General features: G+C 45.6%; 1 protein-coding gene across 3 annotated transcripts in view; it reads left to right on the top strand.

Annotated features, from left to right (window-relative positions):
• Positions 1-8,365: 8,365 nt before the first annotated feature.
• Positions 8,366-18,662, top strand: part of FAM234A (family with sequence similarity 234 member A) — a 32,460-nt gene continuing 22,163 nt past the window's right edge. For 2 of the 3 annotated variants that reach the window (XM_081256658.1, XM_081256659.1), the window contains exon 1: positions 8,366-8,452. The gene's annotated coding sequence lies outside the window, so the exon portion shown is untranslated. Of the gene's footprint in view, positions 8,453-13,300; positions 13,441-18,662 lie in introns of those variants that run through there. The other variant, XM_081256660.1, reaches the window with a different exon arrangement.

Raw genomic sequence — 18,662 nt, 5'->3', positions numbered from 1 at the left:
CTTACGTGCTCCGCTGAGGCTAAGCCGCAATAAAGTGAAATAAATGTAGACAATACAAAACAAGAAAATAGGGCTTCCCTGGTGGCGCAGTGGTTGAGAGTCCGCCTCCGCCTGCCGATGCAGGGGACACAGGTTCGTGCCCCGGCCCGGGAAGATCCCACATGCCGCGGTGCGGCTGGGCCCGTGAGCCATGGCCGCTGAGCCTGCGCGTCCGGAGCCTGTGCTCCGCCACGGGAGAGGCCACAACAGTGAGAGGCCCGCGTACCGCAAAAAAAACAAAACAAAACAAGAAAATAAATCCCGTGTTTTCTTTCTAGCCGTGAAACTGGGAACGTATCCTTTAGCTACTCTCAGACTGTTTTTTTACACCTGTCAAAATGGTGCCTGCCACATGACTTGTGAAAGTTAAATGAAGCATGGACTTCCTGTTAGGTTCTGTGACTACTACTTGGTGGTGGTCCCTGAGTTCACAGTCTTCCATCCACCAAGACTGCTCTGGCCCTGGCCACTTCCAGGACTGACAATGAGCCTCTGACACATGTGTACAGCGGACAGTAGGGGACCGTGATTCATACCATTGGAACTGTCCACATATCCAGATGTGTATTTGCTTGTTCCGACTGCAGTGCCCTCACACCTAAAGGCCTGCAGGATGCCTGATTTACTGACATGGAATCCTGCACAACTTTGCCTCATATAAAGAAATCCATTTTCTGGTAAAGCAGGTCAATTATTTATTTCTGTATAGCAAGCCGCTTCAAAACTCAGTGGTGTAAAACAAAAATGATTTATTATTTCTCATTATTCTGTGGAGTTCAGGCAGGGCTCAGCTGGGCCCTGGGCTCTTTGCTCTAGGTGATTTGGCTTGGTTCACAAAACTGCTTGTATGAAACTGGGCTGAGCAAAGATCCAAGAAGGCCACACTGATGGTCTGGCCCCTCTGTGGTTCTCCATGTGGCTTCTGTCTCTGTACCTGACATCATAACATTCTGAAGTCTAGCCCAGCTTACTACATAGTATGGCAGCTGGCTGCCCCAGGGGAAGGAGTGGAAGCTGTCAGCCCTTTTAAGGCCTAGGCTGAGACCCCAAGAACTCTCCTTCTACCATTACCTATTAGTCAAAGCAAGTCAAAAGGTGGGACTGCCCTGGTAGTCCAGTGGGTAAGACTCCACACTTCCAATGCAGGGGACACGGGTTTGATCCCTGGTCAGGGAACTAAGATATTATATGCCATGCGGCATGGCACACACACAAAAAAGTCTGTGATTTAGTTAATAACAATGTACTAATGTTAATTTCTTAGTTTTGACAAATGTTTCATAGTTATGTAAGATATGAACCCAAGGAGAAACTTGGGGAAGGGTATATGGGAATGTTTGTACTATTTTTGCAATTTTTCTGTAAATCTAAAATCCTTCCAAAATTAAAATTTATTTAAAAAATAGTATGTAGAAACAAATTCAAACAAGTTATTATCACAATAATATAAAGAGATTAAATTTATTAGTTAAAAGAGAAAATCAAATAGGATTTCATGAAAATCCATTTTTATGCTATTTAGAAGCAATACACTTGAAATACAAAGACATGTAAAGGTTGAAAGTAAAAGTGTGGGAAAATATGTAGGCTAACACCAACATAAACAAAGCTGATATAGTTACAGTATAAGGTTTAAGGGAAAAAATATTAAGGATGGAGAAGTCATTGTATTGAAAAGGGTTTTGTTCACAGTAAGTTTCAACTATTTTAATCTTGCATGCACCTAATCAAATAGCCTCAAAATATGCAAACCAAAAGATGACAGACCTGCAGGAAAAACAAATACACCATCACAAAAGTAGATTTCAATATACACCTTTTAAAGTGTTTTGACTAACACAACATTGTAAATCAACTATACTTCCATTTTTTTTTTAATGTAGGGGGCTTCGCTGGTGGCGCAGTGGTTAAGAATCTGCTGCCAACACAGGGGACACGGGTTCGAGCCCTGGTCCAGGAAAATGCCACATGCTGCAGAGCAACTAAGCCCGTGCGCCACAACTACTGAGCCTGCACTCTAGAGCCCGTGAGCCACAACTACTGAGCCCATGCACCACAACTACTGAAGCCTGCGTGCCTAGAGTCCATGCTTCACAACAAGAGAAGCCACCGCAATGAGAAGCCCGCGCACCGCAACGAAGAGTAGCCCCCACTAGCTGCAACTAGAGAAAGCCTGCGTGCAGCAATGAGGCCCAATGCAGTCAAAAATAAATAAATGTATTTTTTTTAAAAAAGAAGGAAATGTAGGGAATTCCCTGGCAGTCCAGTGGAGGTACATTCACTGTAGGGGCCCAGGGTTCAATCCCTGGTCAAGGTACTAAGATCCTGCAAGCTGCGTGGTATGGCACCACCCCCCCAAAAAAATAAAAAGTAAATGTATAGTCTTAAATGCTTAAAATATTTTTTAAAGGCAGTAATTTCATGACCTAACAAGCATTCAACTTGAGTTAGAAAAGGAAAAACACAACATGACTGAATAAAGCAGAAAGGAGATTACAAAAAGAAGAAAGAAATCAACATAAAAGAAAATAAACATACAATAGAAAGGATCAACTGGGCCAAAAGGTGGTGTTTTGTTTTTCTGAGGTTTTTTTTTCGGCTGCATTGGGTCTTCGTTGCTGCGCGCAGGCTTTCTCTACTTGAAGCGAGTGGGGGCTACTCTTTGTTACGGTCCACAGGCTTCTCATTGTGGTGGCTTCTCTTGTTGCGGAGCACGGGCTCTAGGGCTCTAGGCGCACAGGCTTCAGTAGTTGTGGCGTGCCAGCTCAGTAGTTGTGGCTCACAGGCTTAGTTGCTCCGCGGCATGTGGGATCTTCCCGGACCAGGGATCGAACCGTGTCCCCTGCATTGGCGGGCGGATTCTGAACCACCACGCCACCAGGGAAATCCCAAAAGGTGGGGGTTTTTTTGTGTTTGTTTTTTTTGCGGTACGCAGGCCTCTCACTGTTGTGGCCTCTCCCATTGAGGAGCACAGGCTCCAGAAGCGCAGGCTCAGCAACCATGGCTCACGGGCCCAGCCTCCCGGGCCTAGCCGCTCCACGGTATGTGAGATCTTCCCGGACCGGGGCATGAACCCGTGTCCCCCGCATTGGCAGGCAGATTCTCAACCTCTGTGCCACTAAGGAAGGCCCAAAAGGTGGTTTCTTGAAGAGACTAACAACATAGACAAACTTCTGGTGAAACTGATGGAAAAAAAAAAAAGATAGCACAAAGTAAAGAATAAAATGGGAGTGTAACCACAGAGAGAGAAGAAATTAAAAACTAAGAGAACACTATGAATTTTATGCCACTATATTTGAAATCTTTTATTAAATGGAAAATTCCTGGAAAAATATAATATTAAAATGGACACAATAATAACAATAAAGTCAGAACTGTCATGTAATTGTTAAATAAACTAAAAGAGTAATTTAAAATCTTCCTCAGGCCCCTTGCAGCAGTTTGTGTGATGGCTGAAAAAGCATCTGAACTGCAGGAAGAGAATGATGATGGCCAGCAGGTTCATGTGATGCCTAGGAGAGACCTCGACAGTCCACAGGAGCAGGTAGGCAGAGGCAGCCAGCGTTGGTCCAACCGTCTCACAGTGGGGTCTTGCTGCAGCTCTAGGAAGAGGGGAAAGAAGGCCCCCAGAGAGGAGGAGACTGCTGACCATGGAAAAAACAAAACACTAAGATACACTTAATAAAATTAAGCTCTAACTCTAAATATTACAATGTATGTGAAAGTACAAAGGAAAAAAACACACACTTGTATACTAGGGAAAATTCTATTTTGCTTTCTCTAAATTTTAATTTTTCTCAAGAGTCAAAAGGCTGTAATTGTGCTTCATTTTAAGAACAGCAAGTCAGAAATGTCAAAAATTTAAAGTGTCATCCGTCTTGGGGCAAAAACCAGACTTATGCTATCAGTCTTTAAAAGTCTTAAGCCTGGGATTTCCCCGGTGGCTCAGTGGATAAGACTAAGAAGCCCGCATGCCACAACTGAAAAAAAAAAGAAAAAGAAAAAGAAAAAAAGGATCCCGCATGTCGCAACTAAGACCTGGCACAGCCAAAATTTAAAAAAATAATAAAATAAATGTTGCTCTCCATCTGGCTCTACAATGATTAGGTGACCAGCCACTGCAGTCGCTAACCTTCAACACAACCTGAAAGAAGTTCAGGGCCAAGATCAGGAATGAGGCCCTCTGTGCTCTGGGAAAACTGGCAGAACAGGCCTTCAGATAGGTAGGTAATCTCATTACAAAACTTTATGAACCCAATTTCTTGCATCTTTTCATACCTAGAAAAGCAGTAAAATAATTAACAGAGACATCTGCCCCTCATGACTAGCAGCAACCTGTACCAAGATGTATGCTTGATTGCACATTACTCCCCTCACCAAAAGCATATACATAATATATACTGACCCCGCCCCCCCCGCCCCTCCCCGTTCCAAAGTTCAGAGCGCACTGACCGGCTGTCTCTCCCGCCACAGTCCTCAGTAAGCCGCAAATAAACCTGAACTCTCGGGCGCTTCCCTGGTGGTGCAGTGGTTGAGAGTCCACCTGCCGATGCAGGGAACACGGGTTCATGCCCCAATCCGGGAAGATCCCATATGCCGCGAAGCGGCTAGATGGCCGCTAAGCCTGCGCGTCCAGAGCGAGGTCACAACAGTGAGAGGCCCGCGTATTGCAAAAAACAAACAAACAAAAAACTGAACTCACAGCGCTCATGTTGTGTGTGGTTTGTTGTTTTTTTCAGTTGACGTTACCCAGAGCGTCACCTCAGTATCTGAAGTTTCCCTCTGTCCCCTCCTCCTCTAATAAGTTGGGGTTTTATGCACCAGCATCAAGGTATTAATAAATCTTATATTAAAATTTTTCCTCAAAGAATGCATCAGGCCCACCTAGTTTTATTGGTAAAAGACTGGTTTTCTACCCAACTTTTTAAAGGAACAGACCACTCCGATCCACAACCCTTTCTGAAAAATATAAAATGATTAAATATTCCCCAATTCATTTTATGAGGCCAATATAATCTTGATAGCAAAACTAGACAAGGATAGTAAAATAAAGTGCAGTATAATCCAACCTCACTCATAAACATAGAGCCAAACATTCTAAACAATATCAGCAAATGAAATCCAGCAACATGTAAAAGGATAATAGGCCATGAGCAACTTGGTTTAATCTAGGCATACAAGGATCAGTTATCTTTAGAAAGTTAATAGCATTTACCACATTAAACGACTAAAGGAGAAAAAAAAAAAGATTAAAGGAGAAAAACTGCATAATCATCACAAGAGATGCAGAAAAAACTTAATAAAATTCAATGCACATTGATGATGTAGATGAAAAATTAATCAATCGACCTGAGAAAAAAATGAAAATTTTTATTCGAGCCAAATTTGAGAACTATAACCCAGGAAGAGCAACTCAGAAAGCTCTGAGAACTGTTCTGCCCATTAGAAGTCAAGGAACAGTGCTGTAAGTTTTTTGAGACAGAGGGCTGTACATCAAATGACACATTATTGACAGTTTACATGATCCAGATCTAAGTGTCATCGTGGTAGGTCATGTAGTCCCGTACAAGATCAAGAAAGAATGTTATCTTTTAAGGAGTCCTCTTGTGGGTGCTGGGAGAACGCTGCTGTTTATGGTTGAGCAGGTATTTCTACAGATGGGGAGGTTTGGTCGACACATAATGCAGATATACAATGCACAGTGGTGGGGAGAGGGGAGGCAAAGGGCAGAGAAGAATTTTTTATGATTAAATTTTTCTTGTCTTGCTCTAAAATATGAATTTTATTTCACAATAATAAATAAAACTCTTAGGGAATTAGGAATAGAAGGAAACATTTCTAACCTGTTAAAGAGTATCTACAAAAAAAAAAAACCTACAGCAAATGGTCAACTATTGTAAATATTCTCTTTAAAATCAGGAACAGGACAAAGATGCACACTACTGCTTCTATTTATCAGCTCAGAATGGCAAGAAAAATAAAGACATAAGGATTGAGGGGGAAGAAACAAAATTGTCTTTATTCAGATTATATGATTATATTCTGAGAAAGTTCAAAAGAATCCACCAACAAAGTATTAAAAATATTCTTAGAATGGTTGCTGGTTAAAAAAATATGGAAATCTTTGCACTATTTCAATATGCCAACAATGGAAAATGTAATATTTTTTAAAGACACTTTTTTTTTCGACTGCACCTCACGGCTTGTGGGATCTTAGTTCCCCAACAAGGGATCGAACCCATGCCCCCTGCAATGGAAGCACAGAGTCCTAACCACTGGACCACCAGGGAATGCCCAAGAAAATATTATCAATAGCATTGAAAACCGCAAAATGCCATCTAATAAAAAGAAATAAAAATCTTACTGTAAGACATCACAGAAGGCCTAAATTAAGTGCAGAGAGAGTCTGAGCCCATGTTCTTTTTTATTTATTTATTTACGGCTGCACTGGGTCTTTGCTGCTGCGCAAAGGCTTTCTCTAGCTGTGGTGAGCAGGGTTTACTCCTCGTTGTGCTTCGTTGCGGTGTGTGGGCTCAGGGAAATCCTGAGCCCGCGTTCTATGTAAGAAGATAAATCACGTCAGTTCTCCAGTGTGATTTACAGATTGGGGACCATTCTACTGAAAAGCCCTACAGGGTTCTTTTGTGGAACTTGGCCTGATTGTGATTTTGACCGAAGAATGAATGGCTGAAGCTTTCCAGAAGAAAAATAAGGTGGAGGGACCTGTCCAACCAGGTATCACAAGTTACTATAAGGGTATTGTAATTGAGATTGTGTGGCACCTGCACACCAGAAGAGAATATGTAATGATCCCAGGAAGAAGCTGTGGGCATTTAAGACTTCCCTCCATCTCCCACTGCTCCAGTAAAAAGCCCTAGTCCCCTGAGACTCTTCAGATACTTAGGAGAATGAAGTCTGTAGTAATTTGTCTAGTTAATTGCTGTGATTCAAAAGCATAATAACTTGCCTTATCTTTCTGAGAGGGTCAAGTAGTTTCAGCCTGGCTTAGGTGCCCAGGTACCCTGGGGCTGCTTGGGCCTGGAGAGATTCATCTAAATATCAAAATACTTGAGTCCAGAGGGGATCCTTTCAGGAGATGAGGAGGACAGATGTCTCTTTCCCTTTATGAACAGATGGAAGTCATTTCTCTGAATCCCTCACCTAGGGATGCTGTGTCAGTCCACTCACAAAGGAAAAATTTCCATCAGTTCTCAATGGGTTGGGTCGGGGGAGGCCTGTGGGAGGTGTGAGGGATGTTTCATACTTACTATTACTGTGGGGTAATTAACAAGAAACCTGATTTGATGCAGAACACCTTGTGTGAGCATTAGGACAAAGTTATCAATAATAAAGCTGAGGACTTCCCTGGTGGCGCAGTGGTTAAGAATCGCCTGCCAATGCAGGGGACACACGGGTTCGAGCCCTGGTCCGGGAAGATCCCACGTGCCGCGGAGCAACTAAGCCCGTGCGCCACAACTACTGAGCCTGCGTTCTAGAGCCTGCGAGCCACAACTACTGAAGCCCGCGTGCCTAGAGCCCGTGCTCCGCAACAAGAAAAGCCACCGCAATGAGAAGCCTGCGCACCACAACGAAGAGTAGCCCCCACTCAACACAACTAGAGAAAGCCCGCGTACAGCAATGCAGACAAAAATAAATAAATTTATTAAAAAAATAATAATAGAGCTGAGTTTTAAAAACCCAACAGAAACTCATGCATATACAGAGTTTTCTTAAAAATATGCCAGATCGTTGGGGGAAAGAGGGACTAACTCAATAAACGGCATTAGGACTCCTGGTTATCCAAATGGAAAAAAAAAAAATGAAGTTACCTTCTTACCCCATATTAAAGCTACTCCAAGCTGAATTAAGGACTTAAATGTTAAAATCAAAACTTTAAAAAACCATTAGGAAAATACGTGGGAGAGTAAGGGGGTAGGAAAGGATTCCTTAAACAAAACACAGAAAGTACTACCCATAAAATATTGGCACTTTTTTTATATTAAAGTGAAAAGACGAGACGCAAACCGAGATATTTACAACACGCCACCGACAAAAACTTAATATCCAATACATGGCGCCACGAAACAACACGAAAAGACAAGCCTTTCAGCAGAAACCTGGACCAATGACCAGAACAGGCACTTCCGGAAGAGGAAACGTCGAGCCAACGCAAGCAAAACCAACTAAAGATGCCCGAACGCGCTAACAACCGCGGAACCGGAGCAGACCGGCAGCACCCCCAAGGCAATCCGCAGGGCTGGCACTACCGTTGCTCAGCAACCGAGCCGGCCGTGGGGCAGGGCCTGAGCGCGCTTCCGCCCCGCCCGAGCGGAAGTGACGCCGGGGCGGGGCCGAGCAGCCTGGTGGCGGCGCGGGCAGCATCTCTGGCAACCTCGGGAGGGCGCGGCGGCGGGTGAGTGGCGCGTCCTCTTCCTTCTCGCGCGTGCGCTCCGCGGCCTCGCGCGGGTCCACCTCTTCCCTCCCGGGCCGTGTCTCTCCGCGTCGGCGCGGGGCCCCGGGAGACCCCCAGTCCCAAGAGCCCGCCCGTGCTCTCGCCCACCGCCCAGCGTTGGAGTCCGCGCGTGTCCGCGCCGCGCTGTGGGTGGAGGAGCTCCGCGGGAGCCGGGCAGCGCAGCGGGTTGGCAGGACCGACTGCCGCAGCCTGGGTTTCCGTGGCTCTCAGTTCAGTCCCTCTTTCCCCCAAAGACAGGATTTAACTCCCATTAGGAACCTTCCCACCCGCGTTGGCTGCATAGGAGGCAAGCTAGCCATCGCTGCACGGGTTGCCTGGAAGTAATTAAAAATATACTAATACTAAAACAGTATGTCCATGAGCTGCCTCTCGCCAGGCTCAGATATGCATGTCCTCTTTCTAGGACGGCGTCTGTTTGACGACTGGCTCAGTAACCCAAAGCTCAGCTGACGGTTACTCATCTATAGAGGTGATTGCTCCCTACAGCCTGTCTTACTGAGCAAAAGCAAAGCAGAGTTTAAAAGCGGGGAAGAACGCTGTCAGTCTGTGAGAGTTCTCACCTCCCCCATGACTTGATTGCCTGGGAGCTGACTGATAGGTTATCAGGGTATAGAGAACTGCAAATACTTGCAACCCCGTGATTTCAGCTGAGGAGCTTGTGTGATGTGCTCACCTACCCCCAGGCTGCTAATGTTCTTCTGAGCCTCAACCAGATGGCTCCATTGCTCTCTTTGCACTTTCCCTGTGAGCCTGAAGTTACAGCAGCTTAGATGAACTCAGCAAGTACTGAGTGTCTGCTGGGTGCCAGGCATATAGCACTCATCAAGACGGAATTCCTGTCCTCAAGGAGCTTCAATTCTACGGGAGGATACAGATAATAAGTAAGATAAATAAGCAAAATATGGAGCATGCTAAAGAGAGAATACGGATCAGGAAAGAGTGAAATGGAAATGACCCTGTTATCAATGAAGTGGACATTTATTTGGGCATTTTACCAGCTCTCTGAGTCCTTGTTGCACGGATTGGAGTGCTTTTGGCTTCAGGTGTCAAGCGTCCATTAAAACTAGTTCAACCTCTGGAGGCATTCCACCGACTTTCACTTAGGAAAGTCCAGGGGACCAGAAATAGATGGGGCCAGGGGCTTAAATGAGATCATCAGGATTTAGTGATGGAGTGTGGGGGTCTTACTACCATCCTCTCACACACTTTCTCTTTGACCTGTTTCTCTCTATGTTACCTTCCTTCTTCTCAGGTTCCTGCCTCTGCTCTGCCTGCTTGTATTAGTTATCTGCTGCTCTGTAACAAATCAACATCAATGGTATTTTAATGGATTAAAACATCAAACATTTATTACCAGTTTCTGTGGGTCAGGAATTCAGGAGTGACTTAGGTGATTATAGTTCAAGGACTCTCATGGGATTCTTTTTTTTTTTTTTTTTTGCCACTGCACGCAACATACAAAATCTTAGTTCCCCGACCAGGGATCGAACCCATGTCCCCTGCATTGGGAGCGTGGAGTCTTAACCACTGGACCGCCAGGGAAGTCCCAAAGGACTCTGTGGGGTTACAACCAAGATATTGGCTGGGGACGCAGTCATTTAAAGTCTTGATTGGGACCGGAGGGTCTGACTTCAAGACAGTCCACTCACTCAAGGCCTCAGTTCCTTGCTGGCTGGCTGTTGGCTGGAATCTTTATTTCCTAGCCACAGGGCCCACGTCCTCACATGTCGTTGTCTTCCCTCGGAGCAAGCGATAAGAGAGGAGAGAGAGGATGGTGGAAGTCACCATGGTTTTTATGATCTAGTTTTGGAATTTTGCTGCTGCTCCTGCCACATTCTGTTTGCTGGCATCACTAGGTACTAAAGACTTCATCTTTGAAGGGAGGCACATCAAAGAGCTTGTGAACATATTTTAAAACCACTCCTGTGGGAAAAGAGTGCCTATTCCTGTAATTCCAGTTGCAGTTCCGGATCTAGTATTTAGTTGGGTCCTAATCATGTGAATCTGATTAGTTAGCTAGCCCTGGGTAAGGAGCCCTCCCCAAAGTTACCAGAACCACACTAAGCTTGTGGGAAAGTGGATTTACCCAAAGAAAATCCAGGTACTGTTACAGAGAGGAGTGGATGTCAGGTAGTCAAATTGACCCCTATGTCTGATACATGCTATCTATTTCAAATCAGTTAGAAAAGTTTACAAGCAGAGCATAGCAAGAATTGGACATTTATTCAGACAGGTGAATGTGTATGTTTATTTTATGCTGTGCACTATGCTTTGTCCTGGGAAGACGAAGGCAATAAACGAGTGATGCCCTCCGAAGTTCTTCACCACCTGGGGGTAGGTCTCACCAGTGGCTCAGTGGGTATGGAGCAGTGGTGGGCGGTGGGTGGGTGGGGGTCTGGTTTGAGTGGGCTATGAAGGCCCAGTAGGAGTTACTGGTAGGTCAGCCTTGTGACGGGGTAACAGACGTTGGGTGTAGGGTTTGGGAAGACATGATACTAGAGGTAGGCGATAGCCAGGTCGTGGAAAGACCTGCAGGCAAACTCAGGTGGCTGAGCTTTGTTCTAAAGTTGTGAAGCGGGCCTCCCTGGTGGCACAGTGGTTGAGAGTCCGCCTGCGGATGCAGGGGATACGGGTTCGTGCCCCGGTCTGGGAGGATCCCATATGCCGCGGAGCGGCTGGGCCCGTGAGCCATGGCCGCTGGGCCTGCGCGTCCGGAGCCTGTGCTCCGCAACGGGAGAGGCCGCAGCAGTGAGAGGCCCGCATACCGCAAAAAGAAAAAAAAAAATAAAAATAAAGTTGTGAAGCATCAGTCAAGAGTTTCAAGCAGGGGAATGACATGATCAGGAGATAATAGAAAGATGTCTCTTGCAACATCAAGGAAGGTTTGAGAGGGCTACAGAAATCCAGGTGAGAAGTTATAAAAATACGATCTAAAGTAGCGGCCGTTGAAAGGAGGGGTTCAACTGAAGAGATACGTCAGAATCTACAGAGTTTTTGGTTGTTTCAAAATTTACTACGTACCTCACCCGAAATCAGTCTTTAGAAAACCCACAAACTTAGTGAGTTTTGTTCCCACTCTGACTTTGTAAAATCCTTCATGGAGCTTAGGTTGTCTGGATGTGGTGTCCAAAAAGAAGAAGAATGCTGATTCCTAAATGAATAACCAGGAAGCAGATATTGAGAGATCAAGTAGCATATCTCTAACTTTTTAAAAATTGGAGCAAATTTTTTAAGAAATTGGAGGTGGGGCATGGGAGAGAAGTGTGGTCTGTAGATGGAAAAGGTTGGCTCTGTATTGGTAATTGTTGAAGCTGGGTCGTGGATGAATGGGGCTGGTGGTCTCTACTTTCATGAATATTTAAACATTTATGTGACAACAGGTTTTTAAAAAATAAAGGTAAATAAGTAAATTGAAGTTAAGACCTATTTATAGGGTTGATCAAAAGTGATCAAGTAAGAATTATACTTTATCTTCTTAAGAGCTTCTGCTGTCCTTAATGTAAGGACAAGAAGAAACACTGATTTGTGGGGGAATCAAAGAAAATTAAATCTTCCTTAGAACTCAGGAAAAAAGCTTACTCCATGTTATTTTACAGACAAACCTACAAAACTTGTTCTGTGTAACAGTTGCTTGTCTGAAATTCTGATAGCCATTCCTCCATAACTCCCTTTTAGGTGGTATGCAGGCCGCCCTCAATTACTCTGAAAGTGTTGCATCTCGTGAAGGAGAGGAACTGTGTGCTGAGGTTCAGGCCCTAAGCACTGACCTGCCTGTGAAACACTTGCTTTTATCCGGGAACCATGTATGACCTTAAAATTTGTTCTCATTTGAAAGATGATTAAGGGCCTATTGTCTGTCTTGAGATTATTTTTTGGTGAAGAGAAGAAGTAGTTGTTCGGCTGTAAACAGCTGAACACTGTAGCCGTCATTGTCTGACTTCTGCTTTGCTCAGCCAAAAACCCAGTCTGCCCAGTTGGGTTCTGTGGGCGTCTGTCACATGCCTCTGGTTGAAGTGTTGTCAGAACACTCGGGCCACTGGGCCGGGACACAGGCCTGCTAATGTATAAGACATTCCTAAACTGTTGGTATATGTCACAGCTGGCTTTGGGGGTGAGCATTTGAGCACTCACACTAGAAGATCGGTTTTTGATTACAGGTCATGAGGTCTGTGCATCCAGACAAGCCCCTGAATGAAGAACGTGATGGGCCTTATCCCACCTTCTTGTCAAGGAATGGCTTCCGAAAGCTCTCTCCCCCGCTTCACTGACACTTAGTTTAACTGACACCTACCAAGCGTCTGTCGTTTGTTTGGCACCAGGGAAGTCCTGCTGCCCTAAAATAGCTCTCGGTCAGAGGCTGTGGGAGGAGTATTATGGGTGCTTTGAAAGAAAAAGTTCGAGTTCTCAGGTGGAAGGTGGCCTTCCTGATCCGTGGTGCTCACATAGGCTTGATGCTAGTCCAGCCGAGGCTCGGAGCACTGAGAGGGCCTCCTGGCAGGAGGACCGGCCCGAGGGAAGACTTGAAAATCCGGATCCCTGGGAGTTCCCTGGTGGTACAGAGGTTAGGACTCTGCGCTTTCACTGCTGAGGGTGCAAGTTCAGTCCCTGGTCGGGGAACTAAGATGCCATAAGCCGCCTGGCACAGACCAAAAAAAAAAAGAAAAGAAAAGAAAACCAGGATCCCTTACTGGTCAAATCACAGCAAGGCCAAGTGGACAAAGGCGATTTGCAGATAAAACAGACGCCCAGTGGATACATGACAAGATGCAGTATGTTTTGTCCAATGTAATTTCTGTCCTTTACAAAAGTAACCCCGCTGAGTGTGAACTAGGGGTGAGAGCTCCCCAGTGGAAAGAAAGAAATCTGCTCCACTCTCAGCTGCACCTTCAGAGTCACCCTGGACCGTATCAGCACGCAGTCCGAGAGTGGTAAGCTGATCTTTTCGTGGTTTAATCCAGTGACAAAATCCTTTCACTTTCTATTACTAACTGGTGAAGCTAGATGGTAAAGTTAATCTATAATCACTCTTTTCCTAAATATTCCTTACATGTTTTCTCCATTTAAAAAGCTCATCTGCACAACAATATAAATCAACTACACTCCAATAAAAATTTAAAAAAAAATAATAAAAAAATTAAAAAGCTCATCTGCTGTTTCCTCCAAGCCTCTCCTCTGCCTATCTAAATGTATTTTCTCTCTGTGTGTTTTCTAATTTGCAGGTACCTTTGATTAAAATAATGTCTACTTTGTGAAATTGTCACCCTAGTGAGGTCAAGTAATACGAGAAGTAGCTACTCCTGTGTGAGTGGAGGAAGGTGTTCTGTGTCTGGGCAAATAGAAGTGGGCTACTCCTTCTGTATTCTGTCACAGAGCTGACTGTAGTACCAAGTTCTCAAAATTCTCAACTAAAACCGGAGTTAAGATTTTAAGGTATCCAGTTTAAACTGAACAAAAAGTTTACTTAGTTTAAACCAATTTTTAAAATATGCAAACTACCTTTCCAGTGGAAGTGCTTCATTTTCAAAGTCTGATCTCTTTGATTCATTGTCCGAAAAGAATTCTGTAAAATTGAAAATTTAAAAATTGGGGGGGGGGTGCATCTCTTGTTAAAGTCCCCTGAAGTGATCTTTTCTCCTCAAAAAAAAAAGTTACCAAATTTTAGTTTAAAAAGGTTAAACCCCCTACTTTCATAATAGATGTAGAATTGTCAGTTATTTGTTGGGGCAGTTTTCCCTTTTCCCTCTGCCCTTGTTAGAATCTTTTTTTTTTTAAGATTTAATTTTATTTATTTTTAGCTGCATTGCATCTTCGTTGCTGCATGCGGGCTTTCTCTAGTTGTGGCGAGCGGCGGCTACTCTTTGTTGTGGTTCCTGGGCTTTTCAATGTGGTGGCTTCCCTTGTTGTGGAGCATGGGCTCTAGGTGCGTGGATTTCAGTAGTTGCAGCATGCAGACTCAGTATTTGTGGCTCACGGGCTCTAGAGCGCAGGCTCAGTAGTTGTGGCACACGGGGTTAGTTGCTCCGCGGCATGTGGGATTTTCCCGGACCAGGGATCGAACCCACGTGCCCTGCATTGGCGGGCAGATTCTTATGCACTGAGACACCAGCAAAGTCCCTGCCCTTGTTAGAATCTTTTTTTTTTTAACAGCATCATTGCTTATTTATTCTCAGTGTCTCACCTGTTAGAATCTTTATGCTTTCTTTATCCATCAAAAAAAGTTAGAGTGAGACATTTTTATTTTTGAATTTTCTGTTCCCTCTGTCTCAGTAAACTGTTCTCAGAGAAAGAACTCTTGGAGAAAAAGGAGTTATTTCCTTTATGCAAATACTGCGTATTCCTGCCCCTCCAAATGTTAATTGTTACTGAGCTTTACTGTCCTTCCGCACCAGGCAGGAGGGCAGGTTTGGCCTTGAGCAGGCACACCCGCAGGTGTGTGGCCCTTTGAAAAGCTGTACACAGGGATTGCATGTTTATCTCAAGCAGGTTATTCTTAGATTCATACCTTTTACCCTAATATGTATCATATTGATACATTTTCTTTCTCATCTCTCACATTTTTCTTCATTTCTTTTTTGTTTCGTTTTACTTGACATTTAAGTCAAAAAGTGCGCTGCATAGTCATCATTTCAGAAGCTCAGAAGTGGCAGGAGAAAATCCCAGTCAGTCACTGTCTGGAAATCCTGTGAACCAATTTCTGATCTCTGTCCTTAAGACCACAAGCTGGTTAGAAATGACAGAAAAGGACATTAGATGCAAATGAGGTAAAGATACAAGTCTCTTAACCTCAGAGTCTTTCCCTTTATTATCTTTTCTTCATTTGTTGTGTCCTAACAGCTTTTGTTTTAAGTGAAAACTTCTTCATTCCTTTTCAGTATCTGGGAAGTGTTCCTTTAATTTTCTGTATATGTGTACAAATGTGCATTGTGTTTCCCTTAAGATCTGCTGCCCTGATGTTCCCCAGGACCCCTGTTCTCCAGACTTCTCACGTTGAGTTTAGCTAACACAGAAATATGCGTTTTTATGCCCAGGTTGGACTAACAGAAGCCTGTCTTTCCAGTGGGCCTGTTACTTAGAGCCCGTAGGCCGGTGGCTATGGGTCTTTTCTGTGCTGGCCGACGAGAAACTAGTAAACACACCTGATTTCAGGGATGCGCTTTATTCTAGGTTATGGTTACAGCTGCTTCATTGCTGTATTAGAGGCAAAAGACTTTTTAAGTTTCTCTTCTTTATGTGGAATTTAACAACAGCAGCTTCGATTTGAAACAAAAAGGAAAAAAGCCTGGAGTTCACAGACTTAGTGATTCGGCTTAGGGATAACCCTTTGCGTCTGCTGCGGTCAGGTTGGCACCTTGAGCTGCCTTTGTGCCTTTGGTGTGAGACTTCTGCCACAACACCTGGGCTCAGGATCAGGTGTGTCCTCAGTGTTGGCGGCACTGGGGCCCCGCCGTTGCCACAAGCGCTCCCCTGCTGCCCAGGCGGCCCTGCTCCCAGGCCCTCCGTGACCTTGGGCACCTGCGCGGTACTGTACATGTTCCCTGGCGTCACTGTACACGAGCAGCAAGGAACCACACGGACCTTTTCCCCACGGTGGTAAGGGAAGTGATTGCCGTGGGGGGTTTGCAGAAAGGCAGTTATTATTTTGAAATAGTGGCAGGTTGGGGGTTGGCTGTTCTTTTGGATGTCCTCATAGAACTGCACTGTGGTTGATGTTCTGCGAAGAACAAGCAGAACAAAACAGAAACAGTTCCCACCTCTGGAGCAGAAGCTTCATGATCAGGCGGCTCTGAGGTGTCGCCGGGCCCTGGGGAAGCTCTGAGCCCCCTCCCTTGCTCAAAGTTGTTTTTTGTTTTTTGGGTTGTTTTTTTTTTTTTTTTTTTTTTTTTTTTTTTTTTTTGCTTTTGCTTTTGAGAGTAGTGGGCACCAACCATCGGAGTGGGTTTTTTTTTTTTTTTTAATATTTATTTATTTGGCTGCGCTGGGCCTTAGCTGCCGCATGGTAACGTAGGATCTTTAGCTGGCATGCGGGCTCTTTTAGTTGTGGCATGCGGGATCTAGTTCCCTGACCAGGAATCGAACCCACGCCCCCTGCATTGGGAGGGCGGAGTCTTAACCACTCGACCACCAGGGAAGTCCCTTGGGTTGTTTTTTTTTTTTGCGGTACACGGGCCTCTCACTTTTGTGGCCTCTCCCATTGCGGAGCACAGGCTCCGGATGCGCAGGCTCAGCAGCCATGGCTCACGGACCCAGCCGCTCCGCGGTATGTGGGATCTTCCCGGACCAGGGCACGAGCCCATGTCCCCTGCATCGGCAGGCGGACTCTCAACCACTGCACCACCAGGGAAGCCCTCAAAGTTTGTTTTTTTTAATTATTTTAAGTTAATTTTTTAAATTTATTTATTTATTATTTATTTACTTTTGGCTGCGTTGGGTCTTCGTTGCTGCGCGCGGGCTTTCTCTAGTTGCGGCGAGCAGGAGCTACTCTTTGTTGTGGTGTGCGGGCTTCTCGTTGCAGTGGCTTCTCTTGTTGCGGAGCACATGGGCTCAGTAGTTGTGGCTCGTGGGCTCTAGAGCACAGGCTCAGTAGTTGTGGTGCACGGGCTTAGTTGCTCCGTGGCATGTGGAATCTTCCCAGACCAGGGCTCGAACCCATGTCCCCTGCATTGTCAGGTGGATTCTCAACGACTGTGCCACCAGGGAAGCCCCTCAAGGGTTTTTAAAATTTTTTTTTTAACTGTTTATTTGGAACTAATTATAGACTCACAAGATATTACAAAAAGCTTGAAGTGCTTTCCCCCCGGGCCCAGTGGTGACATCCCTGGGGCCAGAGCATTATCAGAGGTGGGAGCTAGATGTTGGCACAGTGCTGATCACTGCTCCTCAGACCTGCCCCATTCCTGTTTCGCCAGTTTTCACACGGGCTCCCTTGTCTGTGTGTCTGATGATATGAGAGTCTATCACACGTGGACGTTTGTGCAGCCAGCAGCACAGTTGGCACGTGGACCGACCCACCTGACACGGGACCAGCCTCACTGCCCCGCCCCACCTGGCACTGCGGTCCCACCGCCTGCCCTTAGGGAGCCGGCTGAGGGGGAGGATTCTCGAGGAGTCGAATAGAAAGGTTATCATCTCTCTCTCTGTCCAACTCAGTTTGCTTTTAGGTGAATAAAGTTTTGTTACTTGAGTTGGTTATGCTGGGTATGCCCTCCCTACCCAGCTTTCTCTCCTGAAGAATAGAAACCTTCCCTGGAGAAGGATCACAGTATCTTTGACCTATCTGTTATGAAGTATCTTTAACTTGGAACTCTGTTAATGATTAAAAGGAAAAAAAAGAAATTATTCAGAGTAATGCAGGTGAGCCAGTGATTTCTGATTTCTGTGGGAACAGTGAGTGAAGTCCTTGCTCTTAGAGGGATGACAGGAAGCAGAGCTTAGGACCAGTTCTGCTTCAACCTCCAGTCGGAAAACACCAGAGCTGGAGCGTCCCGAGCCGTCCCTGTGCTGGGACCCTCCGTCTGGGGGGCATTGTTGCCTCGCAGGAGCTGAAATGGCTGCTGTGGCTTCTGCCCTTTGGCCCTCGTCTTGCTGCCACTCTTCTGCATGAAGCCCGTCAAATATTCAAAGACGTTACAAAGCAGAATTCAGTATTTCACTTTTCGGAATTTTTTATTACTGACCCCAGTATAAAAATAACGCTGTGAGGTCAGGCTTTGCCCGAGGTGAGGGCTGTGGCCATTGGTGTTGCTCACAGTGCAGTGTCCTGAGGCCTGGGGTCTGCATGGCTCAACCCGCAGGACTGGGAAAGCCCAGGTGTGACGTTTCCCCACTGCTTCTCTACGTTTGAGAGCTGTGTTTCTTTGGGGCCAGTATGTGCTTGGTGTTGTCTCCAGACTTCTCCAGGGAGCTGGTGAGAGCGTGTAGGGGAGAAAAAGGGTCCCAGCCAAGGGGGCTGGGTTGCCCAGCCTGTCCTCGGAGGGTCTCCCTGAGAGAGCCTGGGGGCAGTAGGGCCTGGTGCCAGCGGCTGTGTCTGAACCAGACTGCCCCCACGGCCATGGGCCCGACGGAGCCTCAGCCACCTCGCATCCCTGGCGTCCACCCGTTTTCTGAGTTTGACTCTCTGGTCTCCCCATCCATTCTGGGCACTGTCTAATCT

Source organism: Mesoplodon bidens, assembly GCF_964165515.1.
Source record: "Mesoplodon bidens genome assembly, chromosome: 15".
NCBI lineage: Eukaryota > Metazoa > Chordata > Mammalia > Artiodactyla > Ziphiidae > Mesoplodon > Mesoplodon bidens.
Note: the sequence above shows the minus strand (reverse complement) of the source record. Positions and strands in the feature narration are given on the sequence as shown.